Below are 8,971 nucleotides of genomic sequence, written 5' to 3' on the forward strand. Positions count from 1 at the left end.
AATACTACTAAACCTCTATTTTAAATAATACATTATTACAGTAATAAATTCGATTTATCATTTTGGCATTTTTTGGTAGAAATATGAATGATTTTAATCTATAAATAGGCATATATTTCTTTAACCCTTTCCCCGCCATTGACATGGTTTTCCGACAATTCGTGTTTTCACTGTTATATGCTAGGGAGCGCTGTTACAGATCTTCCAAAATCTCCAGATCCAAAAACAAGCGAAAAAGAATATAGAAGTTTGCACAAGTGAACTAAGGTGATCAAACAAAGCATTACCAAGAAAAATATTAAACCCATGAAGAGAAAAAATGACCTTGACAAAAATGCAAGTTTCTCAGCTTTTTAATTAAATTTACCCACATTCAAGTGTTGATTAAACAAAATAGATAATGTATTTTTTGTTTAAAAACAGAGGCTATGTTCATTATTTTAATATGTTGACTGTTTAAATAGTCATACAACAAAATATTCTGGGGGCCATGAAAGTTTTACGAATATGATCAAAAATGCTGGTGCCGGCTGGCAACTTTTTTAGTAAATGCTGTTAGGGAAAGAGTTAAGAGTAAAAAAAAACCCGTCATGTTATTGTAGATATTGAAATTATCTTCTTTTTGGTGAGTAGCATAGTGAGTGAGTGAGTAACATATGTTTTAGTAACAAGACAGTGAGTAACGTATGTTTTAGTCACAAGACAGTGAGTAACATATGTTTTCACCCACACTTAGTCCTCTCCTTGACCACTCACAGAGACAAATAACCTTTGGTTTGGAAACATGACAGAAACCAGGGTCGAACAGATTTCCTGGGGAATCTGTCACAGTAGAGGTCTGTATTAATCACTTGCTCGCTTGAGCCCCGTCACACCTGGTGTGTAGGTTACTAATGTGTCTCTGCCGCTCTTCTGGACAGCAGCCACTTCTAGTTGTCTGAAGGTCTGCTGCTGTTCGGAGGCTTCTTGCCACAAGAGATACTTACAACAGTCTTAGTAAATTGCAGTTGTCTAAGGGAGTGCCAAGAAAATCATGGTGTAAACTAAGACAGTCATCCCGATTCTAATTTTTTATATTGAATGGCAGACAGCACAGTCATAGATAGTCTAACCTCAAATATGTCCATCCAAACTCAATGAATGTGAATGCAGACCTCATCTGTGTCATGGTAAAATGTATGCATACTGGTCCTCTGCACTCAGGGATTAGTCAAAGAATATTAAGTATGGATGCAATTCCCATTACAAACCTCATGAAAAATGCATAACTGATATGAATTATAAAGAGAAAGACTTCTGAATGTATCACAGAGCAGGACTGGAGGTCATTATGGTGTCTGTTAATGTGTTTCATTCCACCGCTTAAAGTTGTATTTGAACTTTGAGTTCCTCCTCCTCCTCCTCCTCAGCCCTGTCAGTGTGTTTGGCAGCCGTCGCTTAGCCGGCACAGCTGTCTGCAGTCAAGCCTCTGTTAGCGTTTGGCATATGGACATCAGTAATGGCTGAAGAAAAATGGAAAATGACATGTACCGTGAAATGCGTAACCGTGCAAAGTTGGGGTTTAACAGAGGGGAGCCAGAGGTCTGACAGCTCGCTGTTAATATAAGATATCAAACTGTGATTTCAGTACAGTGCAGAAGTACAACAGATGAATGTCAGAACTTTGGTAAAACTTCTTTTCACCTCCAAAAAGAGTTCATATTGCATCTCTGACTGTTTCTTGTTTCTATTTTTTTCCCCACTGAAACCCAGTAAATGAAAAATAGTTTATAGCCTCCCATCATGTAATGTCGTTGTGGGTTTTTTAGTGACTGTTATGGGTCCCTATGTGTCTTTTGGTTTTGTTTTGCGTCTTTTTTAGTTGTTTTTTCCATTTCCTGTTCTCCTGCGTTTTGCTTCCTGTGTTAATTGCAAGAAAGTGTATCTTAGTACACTCATTATCTTGTATAAAAATTGTACAAACAAAAACAAACCATGATTACAAAATATCCCAATAGGTGGCAATATTCACATAGAATGAAAATTGCCAAAAATTTAAGAAGAAATTACTTGGTCCAGTATTGGATTATTTTGAAGAGTTCTGATGTTTTTTTTTTTTTGTTTTTTTTATTTTTTTATGTTGCCTGTTTAATCCCTTGTTTTAGTGTGTTAATGTCCTAATTTTTTGTCAGATTTAATGAAAATCACTTTTGTGATATTAACTCTCCATTTGTCACATATAGCTTTGATATACTATACAGTGCTGGTCAGAATTATTTGCCCCCCTGGTAAATATGATAAAAGATGACTGTAAAAAATAAATCTTTATTTAAAAAAAATGCAAAAATCTAACCTTTTATTGAAGTAAAAGAATTGAAAGTGGGGGAAAATCACATTATGAATTTTTTTTTCCCTTCCAAAACACATTAGGAACAATTATTTGCCCCCTTTTATTAAATACTTTTTGCAACCTCCTTTTTCCAAGATAACAGCTTTGAGTCTTCTCCTATAATCCTCATTTTCTATAGGGTTCAAGTCAGGGACTGGGATGGCATGACAGAAGCTTCATTTTGTGCTCAGTGACACATTTTTGTTTTGATTTTGATGTTTGTTTTTGGATCACTGTCCTGTTGGAAGATCCAAACATGGCCCATTATAAGATTTCTAGCACAGGCTGTTCTATGGACAGATAAATAAAAAAAAAGAAAGCTTTTTTGGCAGAAAACACTGAAGATGGGTTTGGTACACACAGGGATAGAAAAGTACCCCATGTGTAAAATGAAATACTCTGCTGTGGGCCTAATTTTCTGCCAGAGGTCCTAGGCATCTTGTTCAGATACATGGCATCATGGATTTGATCAAATACCAACAGATAAAAATTCAAAACCTTACAACCTCTGCTAGAAATCTTATAATGGGCCATGTTTGGATCTTCCAATAGGACAGTGATCCAAAAACAAACATCAAAATCAAAGCATCTGCAATGGCCATCCCAGTCCCAGACCTGAACCCTAAATGAGTGGGCTGAACTGAAGAGAAGAAGCGCCAACATGGATCTGGGAATCTGAAGGATCTGGAGAGATTCTGTATGGAGGAATGGTCTCTGATCTCTTGTCAGGTGTTCTCCAAACTCATCAGGCATTATAGGAGAAGACTCAGAGCTGTTATCTTGGAAAAAGGAGGAGGCAAAAAGTATTTAATAAAAAGGGTATTTAATAACAAATTATTTTTTCATAATGTGATTTTCCCCCCACTTTCATTTTTTTTACTTCAGTGAAAGGTTAGATATTTGCTAATTTTTTTAATAAAATATCAAAAGGATTAACAATGCAGATTTATTTTTTACAGCCATATTTGATCATATTTACCAAGGGATTGGTACATTATAACCCCCCCACTTTTTTATTTCATTTATTTATACATCTCATTATTAATTAGTCACACATTAAATTTAATAATTTAATATATTAATATTTATTTATTTATTTAATTTACGCTACATTCACAACCCATGATCTGTTACTTGTTATAGCTATAGTCAGAATTTTAATTGAAAAATTACACCTGAAACTGCTTTGAGACACAGAAAAATAGTTTCCCTGTTCTGGTTTTAGGAATACAATACAACTGAGTGCCAGTGATGTGTGATAGTCATCAGACATTAATTCAATGTCTCTTTTAACACCACAGCGGGGTTTGATCCCTGATACCACCCTCTCTGTGACAAGCAACGTTGAGCTGCCGTGAATTCCAAAAGATTATTTTTTTCCCCCCCAGCAGATATTTTCGAATGCAAGAGAGACAGTGAGTCAAAGGGAGTGAGATATAGAGATAAAAATACAAAAAGAGGGAAATGGCGAGAGGGACGTTTGCGTGTCTGTGCCCTGCAGAGCCGTTCAGAGATTTTGCTCTCCGTCTCTTTCCTATCTAGGTCCTCTGGATTTGGTGAAGGTGACGTGTCAGTCACCCGTGGTGATGTGATGTGACGCTCCATCGCCGCAGGTGCCAGTGCACTTGTCACAGCCTCAGCTGGCTCGCCCCATTAGTGTCCTCCAGATCTTGAATGCTGCCGTCCCACCTTTCAGACCAGTCGTGCCTCATTCGCCCAACTTAAGCCCGAGGCACAGCGCTGCCTGTGTGCACCTCATCTGATGGACACCAAAGCTGTCTGCTGTTATAGTCGCCATTTACAGAACAGTGCACAAGGGCACAGTGCCGTCTGAGGAGTCAGGCTGAAGAAAGACAATAAGGATAAACCTGACCTCAAGCTTTTTCCACATTTATCCCTTTTCCCCTGTTGTGGCCTTTACAATAATCCAAAATTAATTTTTCTCTTAGGGCGAAAAGTAGAGAACATAAGTAGGCGCACTGAAAAATTTAATATTTTTGTTGCTTATTCAATTTACTTGGTTTAACCCTTGTGCATCAATTAAAAAAAGTTACACATAGGTTCATAGTGGACAAAAATGTCCATGTCCAAAAACTGTCATAAAAATATTATAGATTTATATTTTTTTCCACTTTCACTGACGTCATTTTTTGAACCAGCATCAGCTCTAATCATAATGACCAAACATTCATTCATTTTCAGAATTGTAACCCTTTAAATGCTGGTTTGTTTACATAATGCCACTGTTGTTTTTTATATAAAAATTATTATAATAGTAAAACATTTCCATATGCTAAGCAGATTTTTTTTTTTTTAAAATATTACAGCCTTGGATATGTCAATGGTTAACAACAACATTCATTTTGATGCATTCATATTTTTTATGCATTATCAGATTTAAAAAAAAAAAAATGTCAAGGCCCTGGATTTTTGAAAATAAACATGCATAGCTATAGGCCCTTGAAAGTGCTTGAATTTATTTTGTGCAAGAAGTTTTCTGGAAAAAAATTCCATATTCCCTCTGGTCCGCTAATGTGTTATTTCGCCAACACTTCGTGGCCTATGCATACTAGCTTGCTTTATTTACGTTAGTTACGTGCATTTACGCGTTGCGTTAAGTGTTTCCCGCGTGAGGTACTTTATGTTCTACGTTGCCATGACGTTCACGTGCGCAAAACTGTAACAATGTATCTTACAAGGTAACTATGTAACCTTGCTCTCACTTGAAATGTGTCCCCACATTAAGTACTTGAATTTAAGGGTATTGGACCTGGAAAGTCCTTGAAAGTTCCTTGAATTTGAAGTTAACCAAGGTGTGGGAACCCTGACTACCACTCAGGTCCATAAAGGACAAAAATGTCCAAGTCAAATCATTGTTTTATTAGTCCTATTATCCTCCAAAGTATTTACTTTTTGATAGAATATACCTTTGCTCTAGAAATAAAGCAAAAAGTACAAGATCACTTTGAACAAGAACAAGATTTATTGTTCAAAACTCAAGAACACTCAGAACAGATTTAGTTGGCATTTGCACAGAGGGAATGAGAACAGAAATAGGCATTTGCTATGAGGGAATTCACTCACAGCAGGAGCTGCAGTATGTGATTGTGTGGACTTTGCAGATGTGCTTGCCACACTTGTTGCAGGTGGAAGCACTTTTTTCTTTTTGTCAGTGCAGAACGCGCATAACTTGTTTGGGTCTCCCTGCTGTTGATCCTCCATCATGGTGGACGCAGATGGTGTGTGGGGGATGCGCTGTCTTCGTGACATTTGCGGCATCACAAGCGTTTTCCCCTGCAGTTCCTCCAAAAACAGCCTCCATCTGAATGTTTTGTCCTGGTTCCGGGAGTTGAAAGGATGAGACATGTTCTTCTCCTACAGCTGTAGGTGCCGACAACCTGCAAAAGAAAAAATAAACTAAATATTCTTCTCATCATTCACAAAAATATAGCATTGTGTATAGAAATGCAAGAAATACTAAATGATAAAGGAACTATGCAGTATGACACATACCTTGTCCAGGTTGTCGACACCTTCTTTGCAGCGGTTGTAGTCTGTGATGATCACTGGCTTCTTTTTCTCAGTGTCGCTCATAGCCGGATCGCGGTGCTTGGTGCTAAGGAGCAGCACTTTTCCCACGTTTGGGTACATAAGATACCGCTGTGTTCGTCTAGGTAAAAGCAAAGAGGGAGGACAGGAGTGCTCTATACCTTATCTGCAGCAGCGGTGGGGGAAGCTCTGGCTTGTTCCTGCGAATTGTACCGACTAGGGCCATCTTCCTCTTTAGAAGCTCCTCCACCAGTCCATAGGAGGTGAAAAAATTGCCGTAGGTCACGGTGTTCCCCTGGAGCCCCTCCGTCATTTCCAGAACAACCCCTTTTCCTTGGTTCACCTCCGCAGGAGACTTCCCCGTGTAGATTTGCAACTTCCATGATCTTTATGCCATACTTGGCTGGCTTGCTGGGCATGTACTGGCGAAATCCGCATCAGCCTTTGAAAGGGACGAGCTGCTCATCCACACAGACGTCCTGACCTGGGTTGAACAGCATGGGAAGACGATGTGTCCACTTGCTTGTTGTGCATGTAACGTGCAGGTCGTGTCATCCTGTCGTCGAACCTCAGGGTGGAGCTTAGGAGGTTGAATTTACGGTGGGACACGGTGGCTCGGAAAATGTAACGTCCGTTTTCCACATCCCACAGGCTTCTTGTCAATTCATTTCGGGGCCTGTACACGCCGGCCAGAATCAGCAGCCCGATGTATGCCTGAATGTCAGTGGAATCGAAATCAATCCAATCTGTCACAGAACGCCTCCCCTGTAAATTGGTGTTCTCCAGAAGAAGCTGAATGATTTCTTCGGTGATGAAGAGGTCGAAGCAGGACTGCACAGGTGTGATGCGGGCAGTGGCGTAGTCTCTTCTGTGTCCTCACTCTCAGTGCTGTCATCAGAGGAACAAGAGCTATCAGAGAAGTCAGACTCCAACGCAAACTCGACTTCATCCTCTGAAGTCAACTCGTCAGTTTCACAATTACCCGGGTGCTCACTGTTGGTGGGCACAACTTGCTCCAGAGCTTCCCTTACTGTGAAACATCTCTTCATCTTGCAAACTATGAAATGACAAGGCCCTCAAGCATCACATATTTATAGGTTTGGCTGTGAGAGCACCTGTGTCAACAAAAATCTACCAGACAAAACAATCACCAATGTTGAGGCCGGGGCTTCTGAACTTCTACATCAAAATCAAGCTCACCTTTTATCTTTGTACAAAAACAATAACAAATGAAAAAGTGCAAACAAGTAACAAGAAATGTGTTTGAATGAAAAAAAATCTTCAAAGCTCAGTAACTTTTTGACCTTATTCAGTTTTCGCATGGCAGTGTCTGTGACTCTGCCAAGGGTATGACTCATTTACATGGGGTGGGATTTGTGATTTCCAGTACAATATCATTTCTTTCTTTCAAACTGTTCACACACACATGCACACACACACATACAATTTTCAGTACACACATACAAACCACACTCTGACATCCATACCAACACACCCACACAATTATAGCTTCATGATTTATCTAATTTGCTCTATAATATGCATAAGCCGAAAACAGCAGAAAATAACAATAAAGCGATGATTTGCTTTTTATGCGAAACCTGAAAAAATGGCACCATCTGGTAAAAAATATTAAAAATGTAAATTTTGAAGCCTTGTCATCAGAATGAAAGCCTGTTAACAAAGATTGCATAATTTTACAGTTAAATGGCACTGGGATTAAAAATCACACTTTTAATGGGTTTCAATGGGGACATTTTTTGTCCAAAAGGCGCCGAGAGGAAGTATTTTGTATACCTAGTGCAAAAGAGATTTTTTTAAAGGAAATGGGGGTGAAATATTAAAATTCCAATAAAAATACACACCTGTGGCAAATTTTATGCAGTTAGCATTAACACAGGCAAAGTTGTCAAAAAAACAAAACTGAAAAAGAAAAAAAAATGTTTCACAACTTCATTTCATTGTGTTCAATGTAGTTAAATTTGTTGAATGAAAGATGAATGAAAGGGTTTGAAAATGACTGAATTTTATTTATTTTCTGCCATTATTTACTCGCCCACATGTTGTTCCACACCCGTAAGACCTTTGTTCATCTTCAGAACACAAATGAAGATATTTTTTAGGAAATACGAGAGCTTTCAGTCCCTCCATTGGGGATAAATAGCAAGGTACAGAACGATAGGAAAGGTATCATTAAATTAATCCATGTGACTCCAGTGGTTTAACTTCAGTTTTATGAAGCGACGCAAGTGCTTTGTTTGTGCAAAAAACATAATTTTCCTCTATATTTGCAAAATAATTTTATCTTCTTGAGTCAACACAACGCGTATGGGTCGTGGTGCTGCCCCTACTGGATTGGAGGTCAATATTTTCGTAAATGATCTGTGCATTTGGTCTTAAAGAGACTCTCTCTGTCATTTAATGTTAATCAAACAACAAAAGAAAATGAGGGAATCATTCACTGCTCTTCTCTGAATAACATTAGTAACTTAAATAAGAATCAATGTATATTTAATTCATACAGTGAAGACTATGCAATGTTTTTTTTTAAATGTTAGTAGGATATTATTAGTAGTAGTGTTGGTTGACAGTGAAACTGCTCTGAAAGAACAGATTAAGGGGTTGGGGTCATTTTGGGGGTTTTATGAACGCACTGACCGGGCCCTCGGACAACGTTTTGCTTAGGGCTGCCCCTAGAAGTCTAGGACCTGCACTGATATCAGTAAATACATTTTTTTGTATAAAATCTCATACAATCTTTTTCGTAGCACTTATTTTGTAGGTGCACAAAATCCCTGTTCTTTTGAAACCGTATGAACATGGTCAATGCTACATGGTTTTTGAAGCAGTGTTTTTAATGTGCCCATCACTAATGATTCAATTCAAAGCATTTTTTACCAGTGCATGCATATTGGAAAGCTATGGTTTTGTGCGTTGTGTACATGCTAACAAGATGGGGCTCTTGTGTTTTTACTGTGTGTTTAGCCTCAATTGAAGCAGTCTTAGCACCTTATTTCTATGTAAAATGAATTAGAACAGATGCTGTTAGGGATA

General features: G+C 38.4%; 1 long non-coding RNA gene across 1 annotated transcript; it reads right to left on the reverse strand.

The window, feature by feature from the left end:
* Positions 1–5,328: 5,328 nt before the first annotated feature.
* On the reverse strand, positions 5,329–6,893 carry LOC311066484. The gene is made up of 2 exons (XR_014603083.1): positions 5,882–6,893; positions 5,329–5,766 (listed from the first exon to the last, which is right to left on the reverse strand). It is a non-coding gene; the product is annotated as an uncharacterized lncRNA (long non-coding RNA).
* Positions 6,894–8,971: the final 2,078 nt, after the last annotated feature.

Source organism: Abramis brama (assembly GCF_963993115.1).
Source record: "Abramis brama genome assembly, chromosome: 16".
Classification (NCBI taxonomy): Eukaryota; Metazoa; Chordata; class Actinopteri; order Cypriniformes; family Leuciscidae; genus Abramis; species Abramis brama.